At 41.0% G+C, this 17,562-nt stretch overlaps 1 protein-coding gene across 3 annotated transcripts in view; it reads right to left on the reverse strand.

Moving 5' to 3' along the window:
• Positions 1-17,562, reverse strand: part of lepr (leptin receptor) — an 80,203-nt gene that overhangs the window by 40,110 nt on the left and 22,531 nt on the right. The window contains exon 1 of one of the 3 annotated variants that reach the window (XM_021604607.3): positions 3,769-4,070. The exons of the other annotated variants lie outside the window; for them this stretch is intronic. The gene's annotated coding sequence lies outside the window, so the exon portion shown is untranslated. Of the gene's footprint in view, positions 1-3,768; positions 4,071-17,562 lie in introns of those variants that run through there. 3 annotated transcript variants of the gene reach the window in all.

The following is a 17,562-nucleotide window of genomic DNA, read 5'->3' on the forward strand; positions in this document are numbered from 1 at the left end:
TAGCTCTGGGTGAGGTAGCCCTCTCCTTTAGTTTAGCACCAACCTCTGTGTTAATCCAGGGCTTTTGATTGGGGAAGGAGCGAACTCTCACCGTGGGGACAATATCGCTGACGCATTTTCTAATGAAGCCGGTGACGGAGGTGTTTAGCTCGGACTCAGCGGACTTTCTAAACATATTCCAATCAGCGCTAGCAAAGCAGTCTTGTGGCATAATCTCGGATTCTCATTTCTTAACAGAGGAAGTCACGGGTACTTCCCGTTTGAGTTTATGCTTGTAAACAGCAAGCAGGAGTAGGGAGTCATGATCTGATTTGCCAATTGGAAGACAAGATAAAATTATCTAACCCCAACCCTTTTCCTAACCTTAACCTAATTCTCCTAACCTGCAACATTAAATTCTGTTAACTGCGTAAGTTCTCCTAACCAGCTACGAAAAGTCCCTTCCATCCATAGACAAAACCAAAGGTCAGCTGTGTGCAGGTGCACCTAACAACCCTGGAAAACATGGGAGGGATAGGCAGATAAACACTTCTCAAATAGTGTAATGATTACTAATAATATAACTTCCTAGCCCTCGCCCTCCGAGCCTACAGGTCCCATCCGGGCTCTTTGCTGGCCATGGCAGAACACTGACATTCCTGTCTTGCAGGAAATCACACACAGAACAAGCAGTATGGCTGGTGGCATTGTCATGCTGGAGGGTCATGTCAGTATGAGCCTGCAGGAAGTGTACCACACGAGGGAGGAGGATGTCTTCCCTGTAACGCACAGCGTTGAGATTGCCTGCAATGACAACAAGCACAGTCCGATGATGCTGTGACACACCACCCCAGACCATGACGGACCCTCCACCTCCAAATCAATCCCGTTCCAGAGTACAGGCCTCGGTGTAATGCTCATTCCTTTGACAATAAACGCGAATCCGACCATCATCCCTGGTGAGACAAAACCGTGACTCGTCAGTGAAGAGCACTTTTGCCAGTCCTGTCTGGTCCAACGACAGTGGGTTTGTGCCCATAGGCGACGTTGTTGTCGGTGATGTAAGGCAGGTCCTCACCAGACAACAGGCCTACAAGCCCTCAGTCCAGCCTCTCTCAGCCTATTGCAGACAGTCTGAGCACTGATGGAGGGATTGTGTGTTTCTGGTGTAACTCAGGCAGTTGTTGCCATCCTGTACCTGTCCCGCAGGTGTGATTTTTTAATGTACCGATCCTGTGCAGGTGTTGTTACACATGGTCTGCCACTGCGAGGACAATCAGCTGTCCGTCCTGTCCTTCTGTAGCTCTGTCTTAGGCGTCTCACAGTGCGGACATTGCAATTTATTGCCTTGGCTACATCTGCAGTCCTCATGCCTCCTTGCAGCATTCCTAAGGCACGTTCATGCAGATGAGCAGGGGACCCTGGGCATCTTTCTTTTGGTGTTTTTCCAGAGTCAGTAGAAAGGCCTCTTTAGTGTCCTAAGTTTCCATAACTGTGCCTACCGTCTGTAAGCTGTTAGTGTCTTAACGACCATTCCATAGGTGCATGATGATTAATTGTTTATGGTTCATTGAACAAGCATGGGAAACTGTGTTTAAACACTTTACAATGAAGATCTGTGAAGTTATTTGGATTTGTATGAATTATCTTTAAAAAGACATGGTCCTGAAAAAGGGACTTTTCTTTTTTTTCCTGAGTTTATAATGCTACAGTGGACATGACTGAGCCATGAATATGTTCACGGCTATGGGATTCTAACTAGCAACCTTTGATTTACTGGCCCAATGCTCTAACCGCTAGGCTACCTGCTGCCCTATTTGACTCACTCAGTAATGAGAAAGTGTTTTTACCTAGTCTGGTGACTTGATACCCACACCAAACATCAATATCTTACCCTTTGCAAGCATTACTCCAAACAAATACAGATCAATGACTGCATCCATTAATTCATTGGTTCTCTTGTTCAAAACAATAACATCCCAGGTTACAATAAAGTACCATGGATGGACAGCTACTCAGCCAAGTGGCCACCTGCAGCTGAGAGACCTATTCCTAGACAATCCATAGGGATGAGTTAGGCCACTGAGCAATAACAACTGGACTAGGTGTTATTCAATGTGATATAACAACCTCTGTGTGTGTGTGTGTGTGTGTGTTATCAAACTGCCATCAATATAATGATGAGAAGGAAGCATTGGGCATGATCGGCCCTAAATGGAAAAAAAAAATGAAAAAAGTGTTTCCTCTCCATCACAGCCCGTGCTGGTACACATGCCTCATTCATTAGATCACATATCAAAACAAGTTGTACTCTGCCAATGACAATAACAACATATGGTGGTAGGCGTATCACAAATTTCAAATGACCAGAAAATAAATTAATGTTAATCACTAGTCAAATGGAAAACCATCAAGATTTGATAAACAAATGTGGTCCAGATTTGATAAAGCACATAATGGGTATTCACATAGATCAGTGGCCAAATCAAATCGCTCATCTCATTTTGAGTACTGCTTGAATTTCAGCAGGTTGACACATTGCGCGACTTTCCCCTTAGATAGGCCAGCTGCAAGTTAAAAATGTACTATATTGTAAAAATGTACGAATACAAAAAGGTGCTTTTCGGTCTTCATTTAAGGTTAGGGTTAGGCATTTGGGTTATCAGTGTGGTTAGGGTTAGGTTTCTAATCCGATTGTATAACTTTGTGGCTGTCAGCTAGTGACCACCCACATGTCAGTTCAACATCTAGGTTTGATTTACATTTGGTTGAGTTGTCAACTAAAGTGAATTAAAAGCAAAATCAACTTCACATTTTACCATGTCATTGGATTTAGATTAAAAGTCCCCCTTTAACCTATGAAATTCCCTTATGTTGATGCCTTCTTCAAATCCAACCATTTTCCCACGTTGATTCAACGTCACGATATTTAACGTTTGTTAGTGAAATGACGTGGAAATGCAGAGCTGCCTTCAGAGCAAGATTCATGAGGAAAAACGCGAACCTGCTGAATTTCATCCATTGCCTGAACATCAATGTAGATGAATTATCCTATAAAAAGGTGTGAAGTCTGTTTTTGACACCCAAATCTCAGTCCTTCGATTGCATGCCTCTGGGAGTATTGCCTAACAACCTACTCTACGAAGCCACCGACGCAATGTGAGTCACAGCGTTGAACCAGTTCCAAACTGGGCGCGCTGGGGCTTGCATCACCGGGAGGAAATCCTGGTTGATTTCTTTAGAAAAGCAGTTGCACAGATTACTCTAGAGGGCCTTCCAATACATTATTTATGCATGCCAGAATTGCTCAAATATGAGAGTTTGTTTTCTCTTTTTTTTAATTTTTTTTAAAACTTGAAATCTTTAACTAAAAACAAATATATGCATATAAGCTATACAGCCTGGATGAAAAAAATAACAAATAAGGCAAAAATATATATACACATTAGTTGTTTTTTCACTAAGAAAGACATGCAGCAAACATATCTGGCCAGGTGACACACAGACAGCTGTGTCTGTATTTATACTGTATGTCGACTATGTGTGCCGTTTTAAAATGCATTTCGTTTTGTACTTGAGCTGTTCTTGTTTATTCATGTTATGTTTAGTCATGTTTTATGTGGACTCCAGGAATCCCCATAAAATACCACAAAAATTAGCCCCTTGAGTTCTTAAACATGGACTACAAATATTCTAGAATGTTGCACTTATCTTGAAAGCGCGTACTGCTCTAAATAGTAGGCTATAATTCAAACATTTAGAAGAGAACATTAATTAACTGTGCCTTACTTGATATTTTGGTTCCTCTTTAAGTCGCCGATTTCCCAGTAGCCGATAGTTACCAGTCAGTGAATTACTATGCAACAAATACCGAAGTTGAGGACTCAATATGCTAGCCAATAGATTGCCTAATTCCTTCACAAATTCAAGTGCGGATCATAAGCTACTGTTGTAGACCATACTGTTAAGGCAATGTCAGAATGCTGAAAAAGTTCCTTGTCATTGAAGTCCAGTATGTTTCCCAGCGCTGTCTCTTCTCTCCCACATGTAACTAACTGAACCGCGCTCTTCACTAGCGGTCCTCTAGGTTTGAAGAAGGGAGTGGCGTAGGTTATGCATGAGACAATATCGTCACGGGAACTACCGCCTACCAAATAATAACACTTTTCTAATAACCATTAAAAACACAATTATAATAAAAATGTCTCCAACACAATATAACATGGTTGACAATGCACAATTAAATGTGCACTATGCATAAATCGCTCTGCCATTTCCTGGTTGTAAAAATGTTGCTTAAATTTCAGTTTATGTGACAAAACGAGGTATAGTGTAGATAATCATTGTACCATCTAAACCACTGTCAAATATATGTTCCATAACACAAAATATTGTATTTTCAGATTGTTTGAAGCTGGTGTACAAAAAGTAAAAGAAAACAAAAATGAAATGGGAAGCATAGAAATAGCTACATAGTACATATCTACCAGATCTATATTTCACATTTCTATGTACATTTGATTGATCACCCAAAAAGTTATATATTGCAGCTTTAATTAGTAATTAGTCTAATAAAAATACTTATTAATAGTATTTAGTCCCAGAGGCATTAATAATAACATATTCATAATGGGAAAATTATCATGACATTGCTTTGGAGGACAATGTGAAATTATTGTAGTTGAAAAAAGGAGTGAACTCATCGTCGACATACAGTATAAATACAGACACAGCTGTCTGTGTGTCACCTGGCCAGATATGTTTGCTGCATGTCTTTCTTAGTGAAAAAAACAACTAATGTGTATATATATTTTTTCCTTCTTATTTGTTATTTTTTTCATCCAGGCTGTATAGCTTATATGCACTGCCCTAGAGGAGATCTGCATGGAGGAATGGGCCAAAATACCAGCAACAGTGTGTGAAAACCTTGTGAAGACTTACAGAAAACGTTTGACCTCTGTAATTGCCAACAAAGGGTATATAACAAAGTATTGAGATAAACTTTTATTATTGACCAAATACTTATTTTCCACCATAATTTGCAAATAAATTCATAAAAAATCCTACAATGTGATTTTCTGGATTTTTTTTCTTCTCATTTTGTCTGTCATAGTTGAAGTGTACCTATGATGAAAATTACAGGCCTCTCTGATCTTTTTAAGTGGGAGAACTTGCACAATTGGTGGCTGACTAAATACTTTTTTGCCCCACTGTATTTGTTTTTGGTTAAAGATTGCAAGTAAAAAAAATATTAAAAAAAAGAGAAACTCTTATAGCCATATTTGAGCAATTCTGGCATGCATAAATAATGTATTGGAAGGCTCTCTAGAGTAATCTGTGCAACTGCTTTTCTAAAGAAATCAACCAGGATTTCCTCCCGGTGATGCAAGCCCCAGCGCGCCCAGTTTGGAACTGGTTCAACGCTGTGACTCACATTGCGTCGGTGGCTTCGTAGAGTAGGTTGTTAGGCAATACTCCCAGAGGCATGCAATCGAAGGACTGAGATTTGGGTGTAAAAAACAGACTTGGTCTGGGATAATTACTCTCTAATTCCCTGGGTGATTCCCTGGGTGATTGCTAAATACTGCACCATTTAAACACCCCAATCCCCCCCCCCCCAAAACACATGTAAATATTGGACTATAAATTGTGCCTTCCTGTATTATACTTGTGCTAAAATGTTTATTCTACTGAGCCATTTACTTTATGTTGGTATTCTTATCTTGTATTTCTTATTGTTGTTGCATTGTGGAGAAGGAACCTGTAGGTAAGCATTTTGTTGGACACTGTACACCATGTGTATCCTGTACCTACGACTAATAAAGCTTAAAACTTTATTCTTTATGAGAGGCACACAGCCAAAGCAGAGGTGGGTAACTGTTCTTAGCAGGTTGTTTGTTCCCTGACAGAGATGACAGTCTGATTCATCAATGAAACACAGTTTGACACCTGGAGCATGTCCTTGTCTAACTGTGGACTGTTTTGCATGTAAAGGAAACAAAACCTATTTTCACCAAAACCTACCTTTTTTCCTTCTATTATAGTAAGCAGATGTGTTTATATTGGAAAGATAATTTAAAATGAAATCAAATTGTATGTCACATGCGCCAAATGCAACAGGTAAACCTTACAGTGAAATGCTGATTTACAAGTCCTAACCAACAATGCAGTTAAAAAAAAATAAAGTAATAAACAGATGCCTCACAAGTCCTCAACTGGCAGCTTCATTAAATAGTACCCGCAAAACACCAGTCTCAGTGTCAACAGTGAAGATGCGACTCCGGGATGCTGGCCTTCTAGGCAGAGTTCCTCTGTCCAGTGTCTGTGTTCTTTTGCCCATCTTAATATTTTCTTCCTTTGCAACTCCGGCCAGCATCCCAGAGTCGCCTCTTGTACTCTTGCTCTTGTACATCCCAGAGTCACCTCTTGAACTTGTACTCTTGCTCAGTTGTGCACCGGGGCCTCCCATTCCTCTTTCTATTCTGGTTAGAGCCATTTTACGCTGTTCTGTGAAGGGAGTAGTACACAGCGTTGTACGAGATCTTCAGTTTCTTGGCAATTTCTCGCATGGAATAGCCTTCATTTCTCAGAACAAGAATAGACTAACGAGTTTCAGAAGAAAAGTATTTGTTTCTGGCCATTTTGAGCCTGTAATCGTACCCACAAATGCTGATGCTCCATATACTCAACTAGTCTAAAGAAGGGCAGTTTTATTGCTTTTGAGGGTGGGGGTGTGTGTGCAGGCATGCTTGTGTGATGAGATGGAAAGCCCTGTGAGTATAGGATGCGTCATATGTAGAGGCACCCTATTATCGTTTTATGTAGGCTATATTTTGTGGGTTGCATTGATTGGTCTTCCCTGTCAGACCCCTGTCTAGTCCTATCCTCCACATGGTGTGCTGGATTGCAGCTGTGATACATTTCTGCAGCTATCTCCACAGCCTGCAGTGTGTGGGTGTAAGTAGGCCATCAAGGGCAGGAAGATACCAAAGGCAGACAAAGCCTGCAAATCCTTTACTACCCTGTATTCACACCACAACTCTGCACTGAGATCACAGAGATATTAACTGATGTGGGGATTGCCTTCCAGAAAGCATTAAAATCATTTTTAGCCCATGTTACAATGAGCCGTTATATTCATAGTACAGTTCACTCAGTGGGCTTCACACAATCACAATGGGTCACGGTTGGCTTTGACAAAGAACATGTGTGAGACAGTACAGTAGGCTACATTACAGTAAACTAGAAAGGACACCAGACTTACACATGCATTCAGGGGGGTGACATCATTCTCCTCTCACCAGGCATCAACCCACTTCTTGTAAGAATGACATCCTCCGATGATGTCATGCTCCCAGGAAAGTGGTCACATGGTGCACTGCACACTGATTAATAATTATTAAACGGATTCCATCATTTGATGTGCTGAGCAGAAAGAACAGTTGCCGAGCCACCGCCTATATACAGGAACATACACGGAGAGACACATACATTGTGGATAGGTACCTGTAGTCTAGAGTGGCATAATAGGATCGCAAGAGAAAATAATAGGAATATGAAATAATATGAAAACTAGGCGGTAGGGAATCCTTGCTACCAGTAGAAATATTTAATGACGTTGTTGCATGTGATACGAGCCACATTCATATGACTCTGGCTACGAAGGCTATTACGCTTTGAACCGCCATCTAATTAATCGACTGTTGGCTATTGTTTAGCAAATGAATATGCTCATGTCAAATTCATTTATCTAGATAGCAGTGACTGTGTCGTCTCTTATCTTGAGTAGTGAATAGCCATAGCTACGGAGTGAAGTAGAATTTTCCTGAGGGAGAAGATTATTATTTTACAAGGTGCGAGGAACAACAGAAGATTTACTACCTACGTCACAGGCAAGCCTAGCTGGCATTCTGAAGTTTGTCCACCGTTAAATCCACAAACCGGGCTGTAACTCTTTCCCTGGTGATGGATCTATCTCGTCGGTCAGCTAAATTGATTGTCCTACTGATGAGATCGATGGTGGCCAACAAAAGCTGGCCGAGCATCCTTTCATGAGACTATGAATTCTGTCCTGGCAGTCAGTATGGCTTCGCTTACCATCGTCTCCCAACAACATGATCTCACATCTCACTGCTATATTTCACCAATGTTTGTCCAAAAGACACAATCATCAAACCGCAATGCTGTAGTGAAAGGTGCTATACAACCGTTAAATGTGAGATTAGTTTCTGGCCACCTGCGATGCCTCCTCTCGACAGTGCCGCTTGAAGTCCACAGAGGCCAGTTCATATCCTAGATTTGGCTTTTTTTTATTTTGTAAATAAAGTGATCCTCTTCTGAAGGTTCTGACAGCTCTTGGCCTTGCCAAGACACTCAGCCAATTAACCCCTGCTGACATAGGCCAAAATCAGACAGAAGAAAATTCTGATGTCTGACAAAGCCATGCTGCATAATCTCACATTTTAATGTCACAACTTGCCATTTGCACCACTTGGACAAACGTCAAGAGTCGACACGAGTTTGTGAGGTCTTGTTGCAATAGAATAGACCATGTTATGGCAGGTGACAAACCTGACTGGGATAGCCTTTTCACCTTTGATGCCCCCGAAGAGCGGTGCTCACTATAAAACTGATTTTACGGAGGTAGGATAGCAGAAGCTTGCAGAGTATTAGCACTGAAGCATGGTACAGTACAAGAGTGCAATTCAGGCCAAGTGGAGCATGAAGGCTGAAGGCCAAGCTAAGTATCTTCCACCTCTATTAACAAAAGATTAGGTTATACCTCAGCGCTGTGTAAATTATTTTCCTTTAAAACTGTATAACGAAAGGAAATATAAGTTGTTCAGGGTTGGTATTAATAGTGTCTGTATATTTACAGTGGGGCAAAAAAGTATTTAGTCAGCCACCAATTGTGCAAGTTCTCCCACTTAAAAAGATGAGAGAGGCCTGTAACTTTCATCACAGGTACACTTCAACTATGACAGACAAAATGAGAAAAAAAATCCAGAAAATCACATTGTAGGATTTTTAATGAATTTATTTGCAAATTATGGTGGAAAATAAGTATTTGGTCACCTACAAACAAGCAAGATTTCTGGCTCTTACAGACCTGTAACTTCTTCTTTAAGAGGCTCCTCTGTCCTCCACTCGTTACCTGTATTAATGGCACCTGTTTGAACTTGTTATCAGTATAAAAGACACCTGTCCACAACCTCAAACAGTCACACTCCAAACTCCACTGTGGCCAAGACCAAAGAGCTGTCAAAGGACACCAGAAACAAAATTGTAGACCTGCACCAGGCTGGGAAGACTGAATCTGCAATAGGTAAGCAGCTTGGTTTTAAGAAATCAACTGTGGGAGCAATTATTAGGAAATGGAAGACATACAAGACCACTGATAATCTCCCTCGATCTGGGGCTCAACGCAAGATCTCACCCCGTGGGGTCAAAATGATCACAAGAACGGTGAGCAAAAATCCCAGAACCACACGGGGGGATCTAGTGAATGACTTGCAGAGAGCTGTAACAAAGCCTACCATCAGCAAGGGCATTGAAGATGACACGTGGCTGGGTCTTTCAGCATGACAATGATCCCAAACACACCGCACGGGCAATGAAGGAGTGGCTTCGTAAGAAGCATTTCAAGGTCCTGGAGTGGCCTAGCCAGTCTCCAGATGTCAACCCCATGGAAAATCTTTGGAGGGAGTTGAAAGTCCGTGTTGCCCAGCAACAGCCCCAAAACGTCACTGCTCTAGAGGAGATCTGCATGGAGGAATGGGCCAAAATACCAGCAACAGTGTGTAAAAATCTTGTGAAGACTTACAGAAAACGTTTCACCTCTGTCATTGCCAACAAAGGGTATATACCAAAGTATTGAGATAAACTTTTATTATTGACCAAATACTTATTTTCCACCATAATTTGCAAATAAATTCATAAAAAATCCTACAATGCGACTTTCTGGATTTATTTTCTCATTTTGTCTGTCATAGTTGAAGTGTACCTATGATGAAAATTACAGGCCTCTCTCATCTTTTTAGGTGGGAGAACTTGCACAATTGATGGCTGACTAAATACTTTTTTGCCCCACTGTACATGTTTGTGGAAGGTCTGTGTTAGGCATCCTCCTCAGTCTACAGTGTTTCCACTGGACCCTTGCCCAGGGCCCCTGCTATGAATAACCCTGTGTCCCATAGCTGCAAGAGTTTCATTTCCCAGGCAAAGTGGACATGCCATCTGTAAGGACAACTCAGGACATCTTCCAGAAGTTTGCACACATACAGTACAGTACACTGCCCTTCATGGATTCAAATTGAGAAAAAGGAACAATGTAAGGAATTTGTTGGAAACTTCCACCAGCCATACACCAATGCAGTGGTTTTAAATGCAAGAGGGAGAGTGAATGAGGACACACTTCTGGAAAAAGGGTAGAGAATTGGAATGCAGCTGAGTTGGTCTTGCAGAGGGGATCAGATGATATTTGTTCCTTCAGTTCAGTCTGGGACATACAGAAAATATCTAGTTATTAATTTATGAATTATTCACTAATTTGCATAAAGTAACACCTCCATGGAAATGTAAAATGCTGCTTACCGATAGAAGTGCTCCCCCAAATTAAACGTGTGTGTGTCACGGATCCCTCCGGAACTGTGTCATTGCTCACACCTGGTCCCCATTCCCACTGATTGTATTTGTAGAAATGTGCCCTTTGTTTCTCCATTGGGCTGTCGATTATTGTTACAATGTCTGTTGGTCATGTGAGTACCTATGCTATGTTGTTTTGGCTTTCGTGCCACGTGTATTGTGCAGATGATTACAGGTCTTGTCCTGTGTGATAATCATTGTGCGCTTGTGTTATTTATTCGAGGTACTCCTCTCTCTTTTGTTTGACCCTGTTTTGTAGACATGTTTGTTTGGGTTCAACCCTGTGTTTTGTAGACATGTTTGTTTGGGTTCAACCCTGTGTTTTGTAGACGTGTTTGTTTGGGTTCAACCCTGTGTTTTGTAGACGTGTTTGTTTGGGTTCAACCCTGTGTTTTGTAGACGTGTTTGTTTGGGTTCAACCCTGTGTTTTGTAGACGTGTTTGTTTGGGTTCAACCCTGTGTTTTGTAGACGTGTTTGTTTGGGTTCAACCCTGTGTTTTGTAGACATGTTTGTTTGGGTTCAACCCTGTTTTGTAGACGTGTTTGTTTGGTCTTTGTCCCCGTGCCTTTACATGGCACGCTGTAATTTGGTTATAATACAAATTTAAAAAAATACAAATTCCTGCACCTGTCTCCCGAATCATTCATACCAACGTGACAGCTAGTGTGTGTGTGTGTGTGTGTGTGTGTGTGTTTCCATGTTTTCATCCATCCATGCAGGACAGAGGGGTACTCAACCAATCAGATGAGAGAGTGTGATTATGTGTACGCCGGCTTACGGTTTGTGGGAAACAACCAATCAGATGAAGGAGCGTGATGACTCGTATGCTGACTGGCTTGCAGGGGCAGATGAAAGACATGTATTTCTTTTATCTAGTGATCATCAATGACTTGGTTATTTATTAGATATAGTAAAACCAACCGTTATAAATGCACCAGTGTTCATCGGATGTCTTATTACAACGCAGCTTGTAAGCTTGTCATAGTGACTTGTCTAGCTAAAATAGGTTTACTCCAGTATCTGCATTGTTTTTAAAAGGGCATGTACACAAACAAATGGACACATCTTGAGTTTAGATGCATCTATTTTTTATCCACAAGTAAAACATACAGTTTCACAGACGTTTCATTTTTTTATTGGCTTATTTTTTACTGATTTAAGATGAAAATGACATACTTTATTTTGCACATAAATAAATTACTATTGTAAGGCCTAACTTAACATAGCCTTGCAGAATTTCACCACCCTAACCCCACTTACAGTACATAATGACTTTTTTTTTGTTAACAGATATTTTGTTCCATTTACATTATTCATACAGTACATGTTCCTTTAATCACAGTTTTACATGATAGAAATCAGTGGAGGCTCCTTAGAGGAAGAAAGGGGAAGACCATCCTCAGTGAATTAAAAAAAAAGTCAATTGTGAAACATTAAAAAAGTGATCATTTTAAGAAAAAACTATACTAAATATATTCATGTCACCAAATCATTTATTAAAACACACTGTTTTGTAACGAAGGTCTACAGTAGCCTCAACAGAACTCTGTAGGTTAGCACCATGGTGTAGCCGGAGGACTGAGAGTTTCCGTCCTCCTCTGGGTACATTGACTTCAATACAAAATCTAGGAGGCTCATGGTTCTCACTCCCATAGACTTACACAATAATTATGACAGCTTTCGAAGGACATCCTCCAACCTACCAGAGCTCATGCAGAATGAACTGACATGTTGTCCACCCAATCAAAGGATCAGAGAATGAATCTAGTACTGAAATCATAACCTACAGCTATCTAGCAATGCAGTGCATAAAATGAGTAGTTGACCTACAGAGAGAAAGACAAGTTTAAAAGTTAACAAAATAATTTCTTCAAAAATGAAGGAGAAGCAAGAGAGAGAGCGAGAGCTATCTATATTTCAATGTATTGTTTTCACTTTCACTTAGCTCGTGAATGCAGCTAGCTAGTTTAGCCTACTCAAACACCCAGCTCAACCAGAGGGATGCTAAGTTAGCTAGCTGGCTATCCAACACTTGAACTCTTCCAAGTCAAGGTAAGCTTTTGGTTTTATTAATTTATTGTCACCGGGGACCTTTGGAGTAACTGCTAAATTGCTTGCTGATTGTACACTGCACTGCATGATTGTAGCGAGTTTACTAACGTGTTGGTTCTAGTAGCTATTTTGATTATGGCGTTAGCTAATATAGTGACAAAGATGTAGGCTGTGTGTAGAGGTTAGCGGTTATGATATGAAGGTTTGGCTAGTAAAGCTTTTCACCTGGTCAGACAGCTGATGTGTTGGGCACCCTTCACTTATAGTGCACAAGGGACAAGGTGACAGGAGGAGATTGCGTAGATGCGAGAAGAAATGATACAACAAACAAAGTGATCATGCTGTTTGTATGTGGCTGCTATGAAAGTGAACTCTGTTTGCGTGTGATCCGGGGTGTATTCATTCTGCCAATTCTGTTGAAAAACGTAAGCAAACAGAATGAAACGGGGATAAACATACCTGAATTTGTCCAATAGAAACTCTTTCACAACTGCTGGACTAATCATTACTCCATGGATCAGCTAGATGCAGGCAACAGTGTGCAAGGCAGTATTGAATGTGTCACTGTCTATCACCTTGATTACTCCAATTTCTCTCAACCTGTGCACCTACATTGTAAACTTTGATTCATAGACTAGGTTGTAGCAACCTCATGATGGGTATAGGGAAAATTCCAGTATTCCGTAGTAGCCTAAACCTAACGATGTTACAATGAACTGGGTGAATGGAATATGCAATGGCGGATTTAGGCATAGGCGAAATAATGCCGGGGGCGGCATGGGGTGCCCACACAAAAATAATTATATTCTGAATGGTGACATTTGCGCGATCAGTTTTCTATCGCTCATTTGCACGTCACGTCAATATCATGTCACCTTGTGGGACTGTGGGTCAATTAAGCTTGTCAGAGTGGGCGCCCTGATGCTAGTTTGTGAGCTAGGCAGGCTACTGCCTGGGAAGGTCTCCCACTCAGAAGTACAAGATGGGGCGGGGGTAGGTTGACCTCAGGTCTCCCCACTGAAATCTATCAAATAAGGCACCTCTAACTTTGTACAGTACTAATGCAATTAGTAAGGCAATTATTTGTGCAATTTAGTTTCTTGTTTGAAGTGCAATTGTGTAATAATCAGGTTCTCTTCTTTATAAGTGTGTTATTCTATTTGTTTATTTGTGTGACATAGGATTTGTGCTATGTAGTTTTATTTGTGTGTTTTTTGTTAGCAATTGGGTAATAGTGTAATATTTCGATTCACATCTTAAACAGTACCAACCACCACAGATAGGAATACAGTTTGATATACACGTAAAATGGTACTCATCATTACATACTCTTGCAATAAGTGCCATGGGATCTTTAGTGACCACAGATTTAGGACGCCCCTTTAAAGACCCATTTTCAATATGAGGAACATTCCATTGTTAGTTATTAATTGAACATTTTTAAATTAAATTTAAGTGGGTGATCTGTCTTTGATAATACTGCTTTCTTGTTCATTTCAGAAGCATGTTTCTCTTTGTCTGTCTTTCCCCCTGGCCTCATTCATACGTCTTTGTGCCACCCAATTTGAAACGGAACACCATTGACTCTGAGACTTTTACTCTCCCAACTGAGTTTTTTCCCTGCCAAAGGATGTGCACATATTGAAGCTCAAGAATACGATATATTACTATTATAATAACGTTTCTATCTGTCCCGGGATCCTGCCAGATTCCGTATAGGGGGAGAGACGCGAAAGCCCAGCTTGCTTACCTGGCTGGGTGGTCTCAAATGGAGGCCGCTATTGAACGTTTCCAGCGTTGCAGGAGCTGTGTTTACTTTGCTTTGTTCAATGAAGACTGCGCTGACTTTCAATGTAGCAACTGTTTGTTTGTGGAGGACTACAGGAGTGAAGAAGCTACTCTTAGCAAGCAAGTAGCAAACCTACATAAGCTACTGGGGAACCCACGCCCACCTACTTTTTATTTTTCTACCACCCCAGTAGCCGGACGCCGCTCTGATCTGGTGGAAGTTTCGCCGCCGTGTCGTTTCTCTACAGCCGACTGTCCGGTGCTCGGCAGGGTTCCATCCCCAAAGGGGTCTCCCCCTTCATGGAGAACGGAGCTCGACCCAAACAACCAGCCATGGAGGTACGTCACTCGCCGTGGAAGTCAAAGGCGGCGTCCTCTGGCAACAGGGGTCTTCATGGAGATGTTGAGCCCGGAAATGGCACAGACCAGAAACAGCTTGACGCCCTGGCCAATCAAGATCGGAACCGGAGGTACCTGCATCTTCGTCCTCGGTTCTGTCTCCCTCTCCTGTGGCTTCTACTTCGGGTTCAGATCCTCGGAGCTCCCAGCCTCACCAGACCATGAGGCTGCCTGAAAGACCGGCCCATTCAACATCACCAGCTGTCATCATAGGCAGCTCTATGGTGAGAAACATCTCGGTCCCAAAGGCAAAAACGAGTACAGGACATAACAAGGCTGCTTCTGACTGTTCTACCACAGATGCCGGGAGCTGACACTGTCATAGTCCATGTGGGGTCAAACAACATCAGGAGGGCTAGCTCAGAATATTTGAAAATTAATTTGAAAATAACTGATTTTAGCATTAAAAGACTCTGCTGGAGTCACTGTTATTGATAACTTTGACACCTTCTGGAACAGAAGATACTCTACAGGAATGACGGAGTCCATCCAAATCATCTTGGCTCCTGGACTCTGTCCATGCATTTCAATGCTCTGTTGAAACAATGACTGGTAAATTATTCAAGACCAGCTCAGTTAAATCCCTACCATTGTGACAATGAGTCTTCACAATGCTCCATCAAATGTACATAATTGGCAAACACAATGTAAGTAATTTAATTTATGTACCCCTAATTGCACCGAATACATCTGTTTATCCTACAGGTATGCCCCTTGCTCCTGGCAATTTTTAGTAACGACATGCCACTGACTTTGAGTAAAGCCAGTGTCTATGTATGCAGATGACTCAACACCATACACGTCAGCTACTACAGCGAATGAAATGACTGCAACACTCAACAAAGAGCTGCAGTTAGTTTCAGAGTGGGTGGCAAGGAATAAGTTATCCCTAAATATTTCTAAAACTAAAAGCATTGTATTTGGAACAAAACACTCACTAAACCCTAAACCTCAACTAAATCAATTAGTTGAGAGTAGGAAAAGTTTGCTACTAGTTATCTGGAAAAATAATAAATAATGTGGAAATTGAGCAAGTTGAGATGACTAAACTGCTTGAAGTAACCCTAGATTGTAAACTGTCATGGTCAAAACATTACGATGCAGTAGTAGATAAGATGGGGAGAAGTCTATCTATAATAAAGCAACACCTTATGGAACAGTGGGGACTGTGAAGCAACACAAACATTGGCACAGACATACACACACACACACACACGATAACATATGCACTATACATACACATGGATTTAGTACTGTAAATATGTGGTAGTGGTGCAGTAGAGGCCTGAGGGCACACAGTGTGTTGTGAAATCTGTCAATGTATTGTAATGTTTTTAAAATTGTATAGACTGCCTTAATTTTGCTGGACCCCAGGAAGAGTAACTTCTGCTTTGTCAGTAGCTAATGGGGATCCATAATAACTACAATACAATCCCTTATGCTAGCTAGCTAGCTCATTTTAGTTGAGAGTAGCAAAAGTTTGCTACTAGTTATCTGGGGAAAAAATACAGCTCACCCTTATGCCCAAAACCTTTGAATTTTCTTTGTAGCTAGGTTTCCGTCCAAATCCCGACAGTAGTGCACACCAAATGTACTTTTTTTCTTATTAAGTTTTCATGTTCCGAATATAAAAATCGAAAATTCAATAGGTTTCTATCTCATCTTCAATTTAATGTGTTAAATAGCAAATGTGCCTACTCTGGTCTTGTCACGTGTGCTCTGGCCAACAGTTTGCATATAAAGTGCGGGTAGGCTAGTCTACATGATGAGATTATTATGGATAAGAGCCAGAATATTTTTATTTGTCAAACGGCAGTCAAGCAACAATCATCATGTCACCAGAATAAGACCCTCAATATTTCTTGGAATGGAACATCAAGATCACAGTGCACTTTCAAAACCCTGTGAAGTTAATCATCATTTATTTAATCTGTGGCCTTTTAAACTGTATGGTTTCCTGGGTCATAGTGGGAGGATCACACAACATGTCATTGCACGTCTCCAAGTTTACTTCGATATGATGGTTGTTATATCAATGTTTGTGAATAAAGGCACTTTCAACGCCTTTTCTCGCATAATTAATTTTACAGACACAAAAAGATCACATCATGTCAAACAAATAATCTGTTAGTATTTGTAAAATTGTACTGAAACTTCCTGTTTCCATCACAGCTGTCGTGATTTTTTATTTTACGGACTTTGCTCGCATTAAAACTGTGGAGATTATTGGGAGGTCTGTGTTAGGCATCCGGGTTAATGTAACGAATTTTCATAACGTTGCCAAATCTTGTTCCCTAATCTATTTTATTTGGTCCTCAAACTTGAACATGACATTTCTGATCAGTCGGGTAGGTGGGCCTTCTGAGCCGGCATACGAGTTACCACACTCCTTCATCTGATTGGTCAAGTAGGCGGGCCTTCTGACATTGTGGTAGTAACTAGTGACGACCCAGCACTGGCTTGTACACTACCAATGATGAAGTCTTTAAAAAATACTTAACATATAGGAAGCTTAACAGTTTCTCTTGTAAAAATATATGTATTATTGTGGCGGCAATAGCCCCCACAATAATATATACAGTACATTGGTTGAAGCTCAATGTTACATTTATGACAGGGTCATTAGCATTAGGGTTGTCAGACAATTTTTTGCCCAAACCTAGCTCAAATTCTGGACGTCAGATTTAAACAAGGCTACA

This window comes from Oncorhynchus mykiss, chromosome 5, assembly GCF_057628025.1.
Source record: "Oncorhynchus mykiss isolate SJ-2025 chromosome 5, ASM5762802v1, whole genome shotgun sequence".
Taxonomy (NCBI): Eukaryota; Metazoa; Chordata; class Actinopteri; order Salmoniformes; family Salmonidae; genus Oncorhynchus; species Oncorhynchus mykiss.